The 18,683-nt window shown below is 39.4% G+C and overlaps 1 protein-coding gene and 1 pseudogene across 2 annotated transcripts in view; both read left to right on the top strand.

Moving 5' to 3' along the window:
• The window catches only part of STK39 (serine/threonine kinase 39), a 292,156-nt gene that overhangs the window by 9,801 nt on the left and 263,672 nt on the right, over window positions 1-18,683 (top strand). The window lies entirely within an intron of this gene.
• Window positions 1,181-3,653, top strand: LOC135966468 (PHD finger-like domain-containing protein 5A pseudogene; annotated as a pseudogene).

Below are 18,683 nucleotides of genomic sequence, written 5' to 3'. Positions count from 1 at the left end.
CCACGAAGTCCTTAGGATCCCAGACTCATGATTCTGCCCTAATTCAGTATTTTCTTCCACTTATATCACATTGTTTCCTTATTGGTGTAAAGACAGATGTTAGAAATGTTATTGACTTGGGCCAGCTGCGGTGGCTCACGCCTGTAGTCCTAGCACTTCGGGAGGCCGAGACAGGCAGATCACAAGGTCAGGAGTTCGAGACCAGCCTGGCCAATATGGTGAAACCCCGTCTCTACTAAAAATACAAAATCATTAGCCGGGCGTGGTGGCACATGCCTGTAATCCCAGCTACTCAGGAGGCTGAAGGAGAAGAATTGCCTGAACCTGGTAGGCAGAGGTTGCAGTGAGCCGAGATCGCGCCACTACACTCCAGTCGCGCCACTACACTCCAGCCTGGGCAACGACAGAGCGAGACTCCGTCTTAAAAAAAAAAAAAAGATTATTGACTCAATAAATTTTAAACTATTAAAACTTTTTTTTTTTTTTTTTTTGGTAGAGATGGAGTCTTACTATGTTGCCCAGACTCTTCTCAAACTCCTGGCCTCAAGTGATTCTCCTGCCTTGGCCTCCCCAAAGTACTGGGACTACAGGCATGAGCCACTGCACCCGGCCTATGACTCAATTTTAATAGAGTAAAAATATATCTGAGAACATATTTATTATGTAGGAATCAGTAAAAATCTATGCCTTTAGGAGCATTAAAATGATTTTTATTTACCTATATTTATTCATCAGGGCATGTTTATTTAACATGTAACCAGGTTATATGTAAACATACAGTGTCTTCATTTCAGCCATCACCTTTTGCCTGGCCTATTACAGTAGATTATATTTTTAATCTTGGGTGATCATCTGTCAGTGAGGTGGAGGTGGATGTGTGTTGTAAAGTAAGGTTGAGGAGCAGGAAGTTGAGGGTTGACGAAAAGTACGTGAAATAGACATACTGCATGACCGATCATTAGTTGGAGGGAGGTGGTCCCTTAGGCGGGGCTGGTATTTTATAACAGAGCAGCAGCAGTGTTCCCAGAAGAAAGGGGCTAGCACCACACTGTCTAGCTTGGTAGCCACTAACCACATGTGGCTATTTACATTTAAATTAATTAAGTAAAATTGAAGAAATAGGATATAGTCCTTTGGTTGCACTAGCCACATTTCAAGTGCTCACTAATGAACTGTGGCTATGACTGCCTTATTGGATAGTGCAGATACAGACTGTTTCCCTCCTCAAGGAAAGTTGTATGGGATGGTGCTGAATGGTAATTTCTTGAAAGTGTTCAAAGACTGGCTAAATACTACTATAATGGCTGTAAGTAGTATGAGGCCACCTTTTTATAACATGCAAAGGTATTGCACAAAATACACGCATCACCTGATTTTTAAAAAATCTTTTGTTTTCACTCTGCCTATTTGCAAGCTAGTCAATTCATCTTTTCAGAGGAAGAGTATTCTTGTGTGTGGTGAAACAGATACCCCTGTTGACTCAGGAGGATAGTTTTGAAGTATAAGTTTTTATCTTACTGACTTACATCATTTTGGAAATGTTCTTGTGATGGCTAAACACAGATTCTGTCCAAATGAAACCTAGTACTTTCAGAAATATCTAAATGTGACATTTCTTTAAAAAGATCATTTTAGAGTCTTTGGGTTGGATATCGTAGTCAGAAATCACTTCGGTTTGTCTTATGTTATGAAGAAGGGACTGATTATATAGGTTTAAAAAATGAAATTACAGAGAAATTCTGAAATTAACCCTAATTAGGAAAAATAATACCAAAATTAATTTTAGTCACTTAAACGATGAATTTGAATCGTAGTCCCTTCTTTTCCTTTGAGTTAGAAACATCTTGGTATTTGAGTGATTCAAGGATTAATAGTTTATCCTTACAAAGCAAGTAAAACATCATTTAAGCCAGTACCTTAATAGAAATTCAAACTCAGCAAGCACTATTTGGGTAGAGTACCTGCTCTTTTGGGAGAAGGAATTAATGACTGAGGGGTGGGGAAAAAATCTGTATAGGGGGATTAAGTGGGTTTAATTTTGGGCAATTCAGGAACAGTGTGTGCTTTCTCACATTTAGTGTCCCTTGAGTGACCGGAGCTGTAGCGGAGAATGTTTTACTATGTAATCCCTTTAAAATTTTTCCTTGTATATGCCCTTTCAAGTTTCTGAAGTCTTAAACCCAGTGCCTGACCTTAAACACGAGTTGTTGTGGAAACATTTTTAATATGGCACCTTTCCTGGGTAGTCGGGGGTGGCTGAAATAGGACTAGGGAAAGTGTTTCTGTGTAGTTTCAAATTGTGATCATTAGGATGAACTTAAGAATAGTAATATTTTTGGCATAAGTCAAGATCGGGGCTAGAGTGTTTATCTTTAATAAAGTAAATACCCACCAGTTGTTTAACAAGTGACGATCTCTGATCTCTAGGGCCAAGAGATGCTGAGCCTCTCGGTTCATCTGTAGCCATTTTTCTGATTGTCTTCATAAATGCTACAAGACTTTCTGAAGGCTATAATTTCATGTCCTGTTCTTTTTTCTTTTTTTCTTTTTTTTTTTTTTTGAGATGGAGTCTTACTCTGTTGCCTGGGCTGGAGTGCAGTGGCACGATCTCGGCTCACTGCAACCTCCGCCTCCCGGCTTCAAGCGATTCTCCTGCCTTAACCTCCCGAGTAGCTGGGATTACAGGCACCCGCCACTACGTCTAGCTAATATTTTTTTGTACTTTTAGTAGAGACAGGGTTTCACCATGTTGGACAGGCTGGTCTGAAACTCTTGACCTCGTGATTTGCCCACCTCAGCCTCCCAAAGTGCTGGGATTACAGGCGTGAGCCACTGCACCTGGCCTTCATGTCCTGTTCTTTAAAGCCCATTGGAAATGGATAATATAGGCAGCTTTGTAACTTATATTTTTGCTTAAACAGCCTTTATGGAAAAGGGGGATAGTTGAAGTTCCAGTGACTGGGACAGGTAAAACTTACAGTTGGATGCTCGTTTTGTTCATCTATCATATTAAAAAATGAAATTATTTTTAGCCATATGTAGTTGTTTAAAACTAAATATTTCCTTGTCTTTTGGAGCTACCTGGAAGAGAGGGAGTGACAAAAATAGGAGAGATGATCTTTATGAGGTATGACTGACTTTAAATTAATCATATCAGAATTGTTATATACAGAAAGTGTTCTTTCCTTCAGGGGGTGTGTGGGAGGGTGTCCATTTTTACTTTATAGCTACATTTTTTTTAAATGAAAACTTAGATCTTTTGCCACAAGCAGGCTGATGTTGCCATCGGAAGACTGGGTGAAAAATGTGATGGCGAGTGTGTGATTTGTGACTCCTGTGTGTGTCCCTGCACTCTGATGATGTGATGAGTGTAACTATGGATCTTACCAGGGGCACCGTGTGATCCGTGGAGGTCTTGGAGTCTCTGGTGCCTATTATTGTAAGGAGTGCACCATCCAGGAGAAGGACAGAGATGGCTGCCCAAAGATTGTCAATTTGAGGGGCTCTAAGATCTCTTCTATGAACGCAAAAAATATGGCTTCAAGAAGAGGTGATTGGTGGGTGGCCCCTTCCTCCCCCCACATCAAGCTGCTGCAGCTGCCAGAAAAGATGCCTACTACTACCAGCAGAAAGGGAGCGGAGCCCAGAGCATCACCAGGAGTGTCTGCTAGTGTACTGGCACTTGGCCACCTCCTCCTCTCCCTTCACCTGGACACGTGGTAGGGATGGAAAAGGATTCTTCACAGAGCACTCTGGCACACTGTATCAGAGAAAAATTGATAGATTAGTTAATGGTTTTTCTTGAATTCGAGAAGCAAAGATCTGTTCTCCATATTGATATGTTCTCCCTCAACCAAGATCTTCTAAAAAGAAATAGTATTTTAGTCTTTGCTTGAGGAGTTGACTGTGAAGCTACGCCCAGTGAAAAGTATGTTCTTGCAGCAGCTCTGGTGGCAGCTGTCCTTGAGGAACCTTCGGAGTGTGGTGGGAAGCTATCAGAATAAGAAATGTAGCCATTTACTCTTTTAACACTTGTGCTGGTGTCATGTTATTTTCCTTCTGAGAAATTGAAAATCCTTTCTGTTGTTATTATTTTGATAAAGGTGGTGTTTATTTTCTGGTAAACAACAACAACAACAACAAAATTAGCCATTTCTATCAGTCTTCCTATGAAGAAATGAGACTAATTTTCTAAGGTGACATTAATTTGCTTTTAAAATACTTCCAAAAATGTTTTAAGCAATGGTATTTGTATTGGAATAAGTATGTAACCTTACAGAATGACTCTTTAGCATGATAGTGCTGTTAGTTGTTTACCATCAGTTTTGTTTACTATTATTTGTAATAAATTCTGGATCACTATTTCATAGAAGTGATAAGACTAGGACTTGGTTGGAGATTACAGTGAGCTGTTGGCACAGAGGTAGGGATTGCAACAGTAAAAGCTGATGGTGGCTGAGAGGAGTTTGGTAGGGTGGTGGATGGGATTCTACAGTCAGGTCTGCGAAGCCAGGGAGAAAATGGATGGACTCATTCCGAGGCAAAGACTAGTACACAGCAGCAAGAGACCTCAAGAGACCTCAGACCTGAGCAGGTCTGAGAAAGGGGGAGAATAAGAATTTGGGGGCATTTCCAAGTTTACAATTTGCAGGACTTGACAAGGGGTCAAGGCAAGGAAATTGGCAGGGAGAGTGTAATTTTTCCAAGGATGATTCAGCAGCAGCCTCTTGTCGAGGTACGTACCTCTTTTGAAGTTTTGCCATCAAGGGTGCCTCTGACAGACTGAAAGGCTCGGTTCTCTCATCATGGATTCTGAAATTCACTGTATCAGCTATCTATAGCTGTATAACAAACCACCCCAAAACTTAGTGGCTTAAAGTAAGGACCATTTTACTTGCTTATAATACAAGTTAGCAATTTGGGTTTGGCTGGGCTGGGCAATTCTTCAGTTTGGGGTCAGACCCATGGTCAGCTTGGCTGGGGCTCTGTTTTCAAATGGTCTCACTTGCGTGTGGGGTGGTTGGTGGTGGCTGTTGACTGGCCCTCACTTTTCACTGATTTCTCATCCTGAAAGAAACTTGCCTGAACTTTGTTTCTTGACTGCAGCAGTGTTCTAAGATAGTGAGAATGGAAGCTGCAAGGACTCTTGAGGCCTAGTCTTGGAAAGTCACACAATGCCACTCTGCCACATTCTGTGGGTTAAAGCACATCACAAGGCCAGCTCAAATTCATAGGGAAAGGAAATAGATTTTTCTACTTTTTGGGAGGAGTGGTAAAATCACATGGCAGAGGGATGTGTATACAAGGATGGTAGGAATTCTTATTGCCATTTTGCAGATTCCTTGCCACAGCAGCTTAATTTAGCACAAGGAAGATGAATATACAATGTTTGTCATTCATCTAACTTTTGTTTTTCACATGTGTTAGGGGAAATTATTACCTAACAACCTTGTCTACACTCTCATTGTTATAGTGCCATGGTTTATAGGTTTCATGGACTATAGGTTTCATTGCTGTATGAACTAAGCATCAGAGTGATTTTTGCTATAGAAGTGACTTCGGGAGTGTGTCGCTTGCTAAACAATCTAAAAATGTTGATTCCAATGTGATATTTGAAGGGTGAGGGAGGGTGTGTGTGTGTAATGCTGATCCTTTTTTAGCCTTGAGGTGTTTTATTCCAGACTGAGTTTCTTAAAACTCAACACCACATTAAAAATATAGATTGTTTGCATGCATATGTATTTGTTTCTCCTGCCACCTACAAGTCATGAGCTAGATTTGTCACAGCCGGAAAAATAACACATTGTCTGTGTATCACTCAATTTAAAGGTAGATTGTTGCTTAGATAATTAAGGAAGTTTCTTTACTTTGAAGTCAGTCCAGCAATATTTTATTCCATGTTTCACAGTTTTTCAAGAAGAATTGCTGGCCTATTAGGATAGAAATATTAGAAGCTTAATAACAGTTATTGACAGAATTACAGAGTTGCCCCTCTTCATTTTTTTTAGTTCTTTTTTTTTTTTTTTTTTTTAGTTTAGAAATAATGGGAGATGTACTGTTTACCTTTTATTTATTTTTTGAGTTGGAGTCTTGCTCTGTCGCCCAGGCTGGAATGCAGTGGTGCGATCTCAGCTCACTGCAACCTCTGCCTCCTGGGTTCAAGCAATTCTCCTGCCTTAGCCTCTGGAGTAGCTGGGATTATAAGGCGCCTGCCACTACGCCTAGCTAATTTTTGTATTTTTAGTAGACACGGGGTTTCACCATTTTGGCCAGGCTGGTGTCTTGGCCAGGCTGGTCTCAAACTCCTGACCTCGTGGTCCACCCACCTTGGCCTTCCAAAGTGTTGGTTTGCAGGCGTGAGCCACCGCGCCTGGCCTATTTTACCTTTTATTAAGTTGTAAAGTCTTTCTGGTAAAAGCCCTTATCATAAAATGTTATACGCTTTTAGATGTGGGAAGAGGGCTAAGTGTTATCTTTATAAAGTTAGAGATTTAAAGGCTAAGTGACCTGTTTATTACATTGGAAGACAGGTCTGGACGTGGAATTAGAATTGTAGCGCGTCCTTCCCGTGGCTGACCTGGGTTCCTTTCTCATGTAAGGAAGAAGCACTGAGAAAAAGATGTTATCTGGATCTCTGAGGTTATTAAAAATTCCAAGCTTATTTAATTAAATTAAATTTATTTATTTATTTATTTGAGATGGAGTTTCGCTCTTGTCCAGGCTGGAGTGCAATGGCACAATCTTGGCTCACTGCAACTTCTGCCTCCTGGTTCAAGCGATTCTCCTGCCTCAGCCTCCCAAGTAGCTGAGATTACAGGCATGTGTCACCACACTAGGCTAATTTTGTATTTTTAATAGAGATGGGGTTTCACCATGTTGGTCAGGCTGGTCTCAAACCCCTGACCTCAGGTGATCTATTCACCTCAGCCTCCCAAAGTACTGGGATTACAGGTGTGAGCTGCTGAGCCTGGCCCTATTTTAAACTTCTCAAATATTATACAAACAATAATATATGGTCATTGTAGAAAATTTATATAACACTGATGAGTGAAAAGCAGGAAAAGTAACCTCATCACCCAAGGCTAGATACTGCTTGAATTTTGATGTAGGAGTGTATATTTACTTAGCATAGGACTTTAAAAAAAAACGTAAATTGATATTTTTGGAAATGTCTACTTTTTTTGTATTCCCAGTACTTTCACATTTAATTTGTCAGAGCAAGTAAAATAAACTAGTCTTAGATTAATACTTGCTTGGCAAAAGTGATTTTGTTTCTTGAGATTTTGGCATACACTGATAGGCAAGCATGCCTTATGATTACTGCAAAGTGTATAAGTGTATTTTTTCTCATACTTAAATGTTTTCAGAATCACAGAATATATCTAATACAATCTAATATTAATGTCTGTGTTACAATTTAGATTTTTTAGGAGTATCTATTATACTTTGCCTTTTGTCTTCCAGATACTATTGGATCACCTTATTCTGATATTTGGCATGTCAATTGGTAGAAAAATTGTTTTGGTCAGGCGCGGTGGCTCACACCTGTAATCCCAGCAGTTTGGGAGGCCAAGGCAGGCAGATCACGAGGTCAGGAGATCGAGACCATCCTGGCTAACACGGTGAAACTCCGTCTCTACTAAAAATACAAAAAATTAGCCAGGCATGGTGGCAGGCACCTGTGGTCACAGCTACTCAGGAGGCTGAGGCAGGAGAATGGTGTGAACCCGGGAGGCAGAGCTTGCAGTGAGCCAAGATCGCGCCACTGCACTCCAGTCTGGGCGACACAGCAGACTGTTTTAGTTTTTTTGTTTTTTGTTTTAGTTTAGAAATAATAGAAGGAAGGGAGATGTACTGTTATACCATCTCAAAAAAAAATTGTTTTACAAAAAGTTCTGCCACAGAGAAGTTGAGTCAGTAACTTTCTTACTGTTTGTGGATATGTTTGAACAGAGTAGTGACTTTTGGATTTCATAGTGACTTCGTATCAAACCTAGAGCTGGCAGTGTGAGGATTTTCTAGATGAGTTAAATATGTGGTATCTTTTTGTAGAGCTAGCTAAATGATTTCATACGGGTGTGGGAGAAATGAATAGGAATTTAATTTGATGATATGAATGTTGAATTTTGTGGTCTTCTAAATTTTAATGATTTTATAGTATTTAGAACAAAAGGACAAAATAGCTTTTGGCATGACTAGTCTTTATTTAAAAAGTTTTTAAAGTTACAAATGTGTAATATTTGTGAATCAAGTAGATGAAAATAGCTCCCAACTTTCATTGCCCAGAGATGGGCTGTATAGCCAGTTTAGTGTGTATCCTTGCAGATGTTTTTCTATGTATACATCTATATAAAGATTTTTCCAAAATGTAATAATTTTACATGTAATGTGGAAACTATACATAATGTTCTGCAACCTGTAAATTTTACTTCTTCAAAGTAATATATATTACTTGGGTATTTTACTTCTGTATATTTTCTGTAAATATTTTTAGTAAAGTGTACACATTATAAATATTCACAGCTGTCATTCCAGGCCATTTCTCAGAGATCCACCTCTTTTAAAAATACCTATTCTGGATCCATTTCTGTTGTATGAGTACAGCTTAATTTACTTAACTAATTCCTTTCTTGATGAACTTATTATTTCCAAGTTATTATTATTTCTGTGGGATAGATGTCCAGAATTTCAGATGGCTAGGGCCAGTGGTATTGCATTTATACTTTTGATAGACACTGTGAAAATTTTTTCCAGTTGTACTAATTAAATGCTAGCTTAGTTGCTCCCATTACTGACCTTAAAGGTAACAGGGAGTTAGAGTGAGAAGGCATCTTGCCTTATTCCCGATTTGACTCAGACCTAAAATATCTAAGGTTAGGAGAAAATGGTGGGTGGGGTGGGATGGTTGGGTAATTGTGGATTGGAAAAGAAAAAAATTATCGCCTCAGTTTAGGGAACGAAAGTTGCATCACTTATGGTCTAAAAAATGAAGTGTGATGAAGTTTATTCATATGAGCAAATTTATGGAAAATTTTTTTGAATTGGTGAGAAGTCTGGATCATAGAATATAACAAAATTGGTTAATCTACCCTTTAGGTTATAAGGAACAGGGACTCACTAAAATAACCCAAATAATGGGGCATTCTTTATAAAGATAGATGTGGGAATAGGGGGACAGGAATCTCATCCCTAATCCTGGGTTTTCTAGCATCCCTGGAAAAGTTGAGGATCTCGGTCTTGGGAATTGCAGTGAAATGTCTATGTATGGACTGGGAAGTGGATAAGGCCTCAGCAGCAGGAAATTTTGGGTCCTCACTATTCTGGATCCTCTAACCTTAGTGTAACCAGCCAATCAGCGTGTGTTTGCTTTGTTCATGCCTACCTGCTTCTCTGGCTGTTTTTACTTGGCTTTCTTATCTACTCTCTGTGCATATCTTCTCTGTCATGTCGTTTCTACTTAGTCAGAATTTTGGCTCATTCATAGCTCCCTCTCTCTTCTTTCCCTGTTAGCCACAAGTGTGGCTGCTAATTGCTGGATTCTGTCTTTATTTCCCAATCTTAACCCCAAAGATTGAGAATCTAGTTTTTAGTGAGTCCCTTCATAGAACTCCTGACTGCCCTAAACTCAGGCACCCTCTTTGGATAAGGGTGTAGCCTCGGAAGTTCCTGCCTGGGAAGGAATCACAAGTGTGGCAGGCACCACTAGTGAGTGTTTTATGTAATGTTACTCTTAGGTAAGTAACTGGTCACCTAAGGTGACACTTGGCTTTAAAAGGAAAGAAAGAGACAGAGACGACATATCACCCCAATCAGCAAAATGTAATCCTGATCTAATGTACTTTCTTTGTTAAAATATATACTTACAATGTGTTTAAAGAGCAGTTTATTATTTTGAGTCAATAAATAACTTTCTTCCCTATGAAGAACCTCCCTTTTTCCTTATGGATTGTAAATCGGGAAATCTTATGCCCAGTTTCAGTTGTAAATTGTCTTAAATTCTGAAATAATGATACCTGAATCCTGAGATATGGTCTGGTCTTGCCTTTTCTGCTGGATTTTGAGTACTATGAAGTAGCTCATCCTGTTTATGTAATGGTGAAAAAATTCTGAAAAATATACTTGGAACCTGATACTCTTTGAGGAACTAATTTTCCTATGTCAATAGTTTTATCAGCAGTATCTTCTCCGTGGATATGGAGAAGAGAATCTGATCCTCCCAAATTTTATGATGTATTTGGTGATCCAGTGTTTCAGAGATGAAAGTTTGTTAATATCCTCTGGAAGATTTCTCACGGTTGCTTTGTTTTCCTCTTGAGAGTCACTATTAAGTATCCCTTTTTCCCCTGTTCTCTTCCTCCTGAACCCCGTTCTGCTTCACTTTCAAAATGATGTCTAGAGGGTTGGATGTGTCAGTGATCATGAACTGCTGAGTCCTAAACTTTGGTGTCTGTGTCCCTCAGAACCTCAAAGGGCAATTTCCCTGTGACTTTTTAAAATGAAAACGATGTTCACAAAGTGCTTTCTTAGTTTGGTTTCAGATCACTTGAAATGCAATCTGATTTGAGAGGCAGTGTTTAAGCTCCTGTTTACCAAAAGGCTGTTTTGGTTATCATTTTGCAGGAATTGTTGCTGGGTAAAAGACAAATGAACAACATACTCGGAAGAGATGACCAAATGGTCTGATTTTGTGTTGGCAAGTTTCTTCTGGTGGTCTTGAATCTGCATTTTAATCTCCTTAAAAATGCCTTTTTAGTACATATACAAAATTAAACATTATTATTTTATTAAAAACTATGGAGTGCTCCTTATTATTTTAGGAGAAAAATCTTTTAAATCCTTTTTGGTAAGGACATGTGTAATTTAAGGCTTTCATTTTGACAGCCTGGTTTCAACTGACAGGCATGTTAATCTCTATTTGATTGCTTTGGTGGAGAGTTGAAAATCACCTAAAGCCTGGCTTAGTGTGCGTTTGCAAATGCGCTTTCTTTTACTTTTCATTTCATGCAATAATGAAGTGAATTTTCCTACTGTTATGTTATTATAGATTTGATGGTTTATCTGATTACCAGATTTAAATAATCAGTTGAACCATATTCCCTTTGACTGTGTCCCCTTGTTTATCCTTTTTTTTTTTTTTTTTAATGCTGATGGGTCTTTATCAGCATTATTATCAGCATCATGATCAGTACATATGTATGTATAGAGCCTCTTCATCAGTTATCTTGTAGCATAACAGTGCTCCAAGAGAGCGATTTTTTAAAAGAATTTCCTATTCTTTTATATTTTGGTTTAATTTTCATTATACTCTTTTCTTTCTCCCCTTATAAGTGCCAAAGTTTATGTGAATATGATTCTATATAGAACATATGACTATATATAATTTTTTTCTTTGTGTTTACAGAGGCAAAATATATTTTTCTGTGTTTATGTGTGTAAAGTAATACATGACAAAAGAAAAATTATGTGTAATAGAAGTTATTTGAGTCTGGGGGAGAATTTTACTTTATATTTTGAGGTAGAGTAAGCTTTAGAAAAAATATTCAAAGTCAAAATTCTGGGAGGGATTTTTTCCTCCATACCACGATGACTTTTAAAAGCAATTCAGGTCGACCAGATAATTCTGATACAAACACTTACGGAGCACCTGCTGTGTGCCGAGGACTGGACCAATTACTCAGCATACTTTACGCATGATCCTTTCATCATTCCTGCGAGGGTTGGTGTGATTATCTCATTTTTACAAATCAGGAGGCAGAGACTTGGATGATCACAGTCTGTTGAAGGTCATGTAGCTGGATCTGAACCTAGTCGTGGCTGTTGGCAAAGCCCTCACCCTTGCTATGGTCCTCTTTGCCTCCTCTGCTTTTGCTGTCTGACCTAGGTTTACAATTCTCAAACTTCAGGACAAGAAGTGAATTTCTTTTCTCTTTTTTTTTTTTTTGTGACAGAGTCTCACTCTGTCACCCAGGCTGGAGTGCAGTGGTGCAATCTCGGCTCACTGCAACTTCCGCCTCCTGGGTTCAAGTGATTCTCCTGCCTCAGCCTCCTGATTAGCTAGGATTACAGGCGCACACCACCACACCCGGCTAATTTTTTAGTATCTTTAGTAGAGACAGGGTTTCACCATGTTGGCCAGGCTGGTCTTGAACTCCCGACCTCAAGTGATCCGCCTCCCTCGGCCTCCCAAAGTGTTGAGATTACAGGCGTGAGCCACCACACCTGGCCAAGAAGTGAATTTCTAGAAGAAAGGTCCCTATTTTTAAAGTAGCATCACCCGGCAATTGGAGGCAACTCCAGTCAGACCCTGGTTCAGAACCCAGTGGCATCATTTGCTAGATTTGTGACTGAGAGTCAGTTACTTAGTGGCCTCATTGTGCTTTGTGGTGTTTCAGGACGAAATCTGGATCATCATATTGGCCTTGCAGAGTTGTTTTAAGGTTTAAAGATCATGAATGTGTAATACATAGAAAATGACAATGATGATTATGATAATAGCGGTTAGCACTGAGGAGTTGTTACTACTTGTCAGCTCCTAGGCTAAATGCATTTCACAGTTAGCTCATGTAGTCCATACAACAACCCAATGGACAGGTGTTATTGTCCCTGTTTTACGTGGAAAGTACTCAGTGTGTGAAGGCTCTTGTTATTTATATTTTCCACATCAGTGTACCCTTCCATTGGTATGGCTAATTGAGAATTCACTGACTAGAGAATTCACTGTCATGCAATAAACATTAATTAAGCACCTCCTATAGGATAATTAGGATAGATAAAAGTTCTCTTTTCAAACCTTCTATTTTAATGATTACTTTCTACATATTTATCCTCTAACTGGTTTTGTGGTGTTAAAAAAGGATTAATCTTATGGTAGCTTAAGCACTTAAACATTTCACATACAGGGAAATCATGAACGGAAATGCTTACATTCCAAACCACTTTTTATGTGTCTTCAAAATAATTAATGCTACTACATTGGTAAAAAGGCTCAGAAGATATGAGGAGATGAGGTATCTTCTAAAAATACCCTCTGCTACTCCTCTCATTCTTTCTTCTATCACACAAAGTACCTACAAATGCAATTGATAAAATAAGTTGCATAAAGCAGCAATCCTCATGGCCTGTCGTCTCTCCGGAGCAATGATGGGGACATTGGGAGGTTTAGAAAAGTTATTAGCATTAATGCTAAAGTACTGACAGCTGAAAAGAGCACAGAAGCATTCTGGCAGTGGACTCACAGTTCATTATAGTGGGGAGAGAGATTCCTACACCAAGTGAAAACACTGTAGGGTTTCGCTCATGTGCTTCCCACCGTTGAAACCAGACTAGAATATTCAGCCAAAACAGCAGACTGTTAGACATTTAAAAGAAGGAAAAACGATGCAAATACACTACTCTGTAAACATGCCTGTCATCTCCTGGCTGGTAGTGCAAGGCGCTGTGTGGGTTAGGAAAGTTCTTCCTTCCATGTTAGAGAAAGCGGATCCATACTTGTTAAATCGTGAAACAGGGTCGAAAGAGTGGAGAGTCTTGTCTTTAGAAAGACCTGAGCAACTGTGAGCTGGCTGAAGGTCAGAATTTTAATCTCCCTGCTTTTTCTTGACTAGACGATGAGTTAATTATCCTCTATCTCTTTATTTGGTCTTTCTTGCGCTCCGGTGAGTGCCGGCATCGCTACATCTTGGTAATCCAAAGAAGCGCCCTTTGTGGTCTCACCTTGAGGAACTTGGAAAGTGTGCAGGAGAGAAACAGGGAAATGATTATGCCCTGTGAGGCAGTCCTCTGGTGGAGGTGTGTAACTAATCGTTCCATCTCCAAAGTCCTTCTGTCTTTCATCAATAGCATGTTATGTAGCTGTACTGTTGATCCTAAAAGAAGGGATTTCACTTCCAACTTGGACATTCCAGCCATCCACTCTGTCTTGCAGACTAGTTGTCTTGTTCCAAGATAGACTAGTAGTGAGAGACAGGACTAATGTTTTCCTGAAACTTCACAATTTTGTTCATAAAAAGTTTTTGAAGTTTAGTGCTGCCTATACAAACATGGGTTAAATGCTAACACTAACTGAATGTACATGTAAGTGTGTGTGTATTTGTTTTTTGATATGCATGTATTAACATCATGTTCTAGCTTGTATGTAAACTCTGGACTCTGAGACAATGTTTAAACTTTCAACAAGGAAGAGAAATAACGAAAAGAAACAATGGTTTTTTTGTTGTATCCAGTAACTAAATTTACCATTGTTCTAAGAACTTAACAAATGACCACAGGATGTGAATTTAATAGAATTGTGCCTTTGAACAAAGGTATCCTGGTTATAGTGGAATTTTTTACTTCCCATCATCCTGCTCATGTGTTCACTTGCCTTCCTGTTCTGAAATCACCAGCAGTTCAGTATGACTTACCAAGTAAATGAATTACGGCAATGCAAAAGAAACTGACCCAGGAAACAAAAGGAATCACCATTATTTCTGACTCTGTCTCCTAGATCAGCATTTGAAGCCAAAGATTTCTACCTTTTACTGGAAAAATACTAAATGACGTGACTCACCTTAAAAAAATGACCCCTGCAATGCAGTCTAGATTTAATTGAAAGTGGTATTTAACTGAAAGTGAGGGCAGTGTGTATAATCTTAATCTCCTCATTTGGACACATGTTCAATTATATTTTCTTTGACAAAAAGTTTTTTATTTCATCCAGAAGAAACTAAGCAAGCATTTAATGGAGAACTGTTAGGAACCAAAATTTCCCTGGAAATATTGCCTTTGATTTTACGGAATATTTTTCTTGATGCAATTGAAATGACTTGCCTTTGATTTTGACATCTCTTTTGGAGTTGACTATACGTGTCTCTTTGGGAGAAGAGAGCTGTATCCATGTTGTTAGTCATCTCTTCCACCTATCAGTGCTGTATTAATCGCTGCTCTGCCAGGTACTTTTTACATGCACATTTCATTTAATACTGATATCAAGCCAATGAAGAAAATGAAGCTGAAGATTTAAAATATTTGCTAGGGTCAAATCGAGTTCCTCTCTCTCCAGAGTCCCTAAGTCCGCTCTTAACCATTATGCTGTGCTGCTTAGAGTGGTTTTCTCTTTGCCCCAGGAGAACTCTCACCAGATAAACCAACAGCATATTCAGTACTTGTGTGTTGCTTCTCAGCAGAGGAAGTTCTCAGCTTTGGTGGGCATTTGTTGCTGTTGCTAACTGAGTTGTTTAGTTTCCTTTCATTATTGGCACATGCTGGTGATCTCAGCACTTTGGAGGCTGAGGCAGGAGAATCGCTTGAGGTCAGCTGTTTGAGACCAGCCTAGGCAGCATAGTGAGACCCTTGTCTCTATTTATAAATGTATATATTATTCACATTAAGATTTATTAACAAAGAACAACTTTGATTATCATCGTTATTCAAATACTCAAGCAAAGGAAGGCTCTTCATCTCTTTCGTTGTGCAATACCTCACAACTTGCCATTGTGTTTCAAGGTGCATTCTATAGTAAGATGAGCAAATAATGCTTGGATGATAAAGTTTAAAGTAAACTTGTAAATCAAAATTTGCAAAAAAAAAAAAAAAATAGATGAAAGCAAGAAAAGTAGGTGAAAGGAATTTGATGTCTCCTTTTTAATATCGAGGTAACTTGTGAGGGCCTGGAAGGCATCTATGAAGTTGTGAACACAGTCTCATCTGTTTAAATGTTGATTTGCTTTTTAAGTTCCTAAACCTGGACCATCAGGCAACACTGAGATTGGTAGGAGAGCAGCTGTGAGACCAGAGTTTTGTTGCATTGAGAGGAGTGCCTGCTTGCCCCAGACCACTTGGAGAGAAGGTCAGGAATGGGTTAGATATGTTTTCTCTTTCTTTAGCTAAGGGCATCTGTCTGACTGGCATTAGGTTTGGCCAATAGAGGGATAGAGGAGACCTACACACAACTCTCTGTGATTTAGTAGGAGGGAAGGAAGTAAAAAAGTCACAGAAAAGCCTCCCTTTCCCTGAGGAAGTGGACGGAGATAGAGACCTCTTCTGTCCAGGGTAGGAAGTCCCCACAGTACCTGACTTACCTGTATTCTGCTAGGCTTTTGAGCAAGAAATCGAGAGTTAAGTGTATGTGGGAAGTATCTGAACACACCAAAAATATCTGAAGTTTTTTTTTTTTTTGGAAACAGAGTCTCACTCTGTCACCCAGGCTGGTGTGCAGTGGCGTGATCTTGGCTCACTGCAACCTCCACCTCCTGAGTTCAGGCGATTCTCCAGCTTCAGCCTTCCGAGTAGCTGGGATTACAGGTGCCCACCACCACACCTGGCTAATTTTTGTATTTTTAGTAGAGATGGGGTTTCACATGCTGGCCAGGCTGGTCTTGAACTCCTGACCTTGAGATCCACCCGCCTTGGCCTCCCAAAGTGCTGAGATTATAGGTGTGAGCCACCGTGCCCAGCCCCCTGCCTACTTTTTAGAGTGCTATCGTCTCACTTTTTCTTCCTTAATATACAAATTATGTGACTCCTTCAAGGTTCAACCTAAATGCCCACCCCAAATTCTTGATTCATATGATTCTTAGGGAAAATCACCTGTAGCTGTGTAATGCAGCAGCTTGCGCATAATTATAGCTTGTTTCCTGTGGTAGCTTTTTAAGTTCCTGAAGGATAAGAAGCATTCCTGTCCTGAGTTTTATGTCATGAGTAAGATTTAACACGGTTCATACCACTTGTTAGGAGCTGGTGGTTAATTTGTTGAATGGCTGCATGAACTTCTGTCAATCTTTTGACTCTCCTAATAGCTTTCTCTGTGTTTAATTCAGGCTTCCCCATGCCTTTTTCAGAGCTTAGACCTTTTGGAATCTACTTTTATTTCTTACACTTGATTTTTTGGGGGGTGGGGGAGGAGTGCATTCTGTGTTCTTCTCTTTGGTCTCTGTGGCTGGAATTTACTTTTGGAAAGATGTGACACTGTTTCGATTTTGTCTCAGCCTTTCTACTCAGAGGCAAAATCACAGGAGTTTGTCTCAGTACAGTCATGTTCTTTAGGTGACTTTGCTGTAGCAAACCCGCCTTGGTTGAGCGTTTGGCTTGGAGAAGTGGGAGAGGAGTTGACGCAAGTACCGCTGTCCTATGACCTGACTCTGGTATGCGTGGTGCTGTGCCCCATGGTCACTATGTTTGATGGTAGGACTTTGTCCAGTCAGCTTTGCGGAAAAGATGATGCATGTTGAACACTGCGAAAGTGAACTTTCCCAACATATTCTTTTGGGGAATTTTCTGAGCTTTTGTGGTTCTTTACAACTTACTTGTCTAATTTGTACATTCACCTCTGCTGTCCCATGGGCCTTGGCAAGTGACAGCTGCAGTGCCAATGTTTCAGAGTAGAGAAGCTTTGTTAGAGCACAGGGTTATCTGGGAACACTCTTCCAATTTATGTGGTTTAGTTCTGTTTAAATTCTTTCTCCATTACAATTCCTGTTAGCAAAAGTCATGCCAGTAATTTCCATTTATTGCCTCCTTAATGGTGACATGGTGTTAAAAGAAGTTTATATGATTCCTACATATCTTAGTACTTTCAAAATAGAAAGACTTTTAGTGATTTACTGCTAGGAGGCTATTTCTGTCTAAATCGTGATAACATGGATGTGATCTTAGAATTAGTAGTATGCTTTTTTCTTCCTCCCCTCCATAGGACATTATGTTTCTAGGGCTGGCTTTGACTATTAAATACATATACAGTCAGTCCTCCATGTCCATGGCTTCTGCATTTGTGGATTCAGTTAACTGTAGATTGAAAATATTTGGAAAAAAATGGATGATTGCGTCTGCACGGAACATGTACACACTTTTTTTCTTGCCGTTATTTCCTAAACGTTATAGTGTAACAACCATTTACATAGCATTTACATTGTCTTAGGTATTACTCTAGACATGATTAAAGTACACATGAATATATGCATAGGCCATATGCAAATACTACATCATTTTATACAAGGTTCTTGAGCATCCATGGATTTTGGTACCAATCCCGCACGGATACTGAGGGCCAACTGTATATATTTTTTCTTTTGTGGGAAGTGGGGCCAAGGATAGGATAATCTGTGATCCTCACATAATAAAAATATTCTGAAATGTCAGTTTATATGATTCTTTGATTTCTCCAGATCTATATTTCTGTGGTATAGGAAGGTAATAAAGGTTATGATAAGTAAACAGAGTATTCCCCTTCGTGCATCCAGAGACTGGCCTTTTTCTGATTGATAGAAACTGGGGTTTTCTAATTCATGCTGAATATGAATCTCTTCTTCCAATAATGAAGGTCCATAGGAAATTCTACCAGTTGGAGCTGTAATGGAACACGTTCCCTGTGTGATTTAAGAAATTCAGACTCATTACTTTCTAGGCACCCTTTGTGGAATGTTCTTCAATAACATGGGAGAGTGGGATGCTTTTGAAGACACAGGTAGAGCTGCAGAGAAACACATAATCACTGATTTTGGTTTTGTTAGTTTATTCATGTCCATAAGATACTGGCTTGTGGAAATACAACCCTGACAGGTCTGAGCAAAGTCTCCTTTTCCCAACAGAACATGTCTGCTTCTGCTGAGAACCTAGGGCTAGAGCTCACCATATTCCAACCAGCACCTCTCTGGGCTCCTGGGCTGACTTTTAAAAAAGCCTTGGTCCTAGCAGGTTGGTTGGGTAAA

Source organism: Macaca fascicularis, chromosome 12 (genome assembly GCF_037993035.2).
Source record: "Macaca fascicularis isolate 582-1 chromosome 12, T2T-MFA8v1.1".
NCBI lineage: Eukaryota > Metazoa > Chordata > Mammalia > Primates > Cercopithecidae > Macaca > Macaca fascicularis.
The sequence above is the reverse complement of the archived record's forward strand: the minus strand, read 5'-3'. Positions and strand labels throughout refer to the sequence as shown.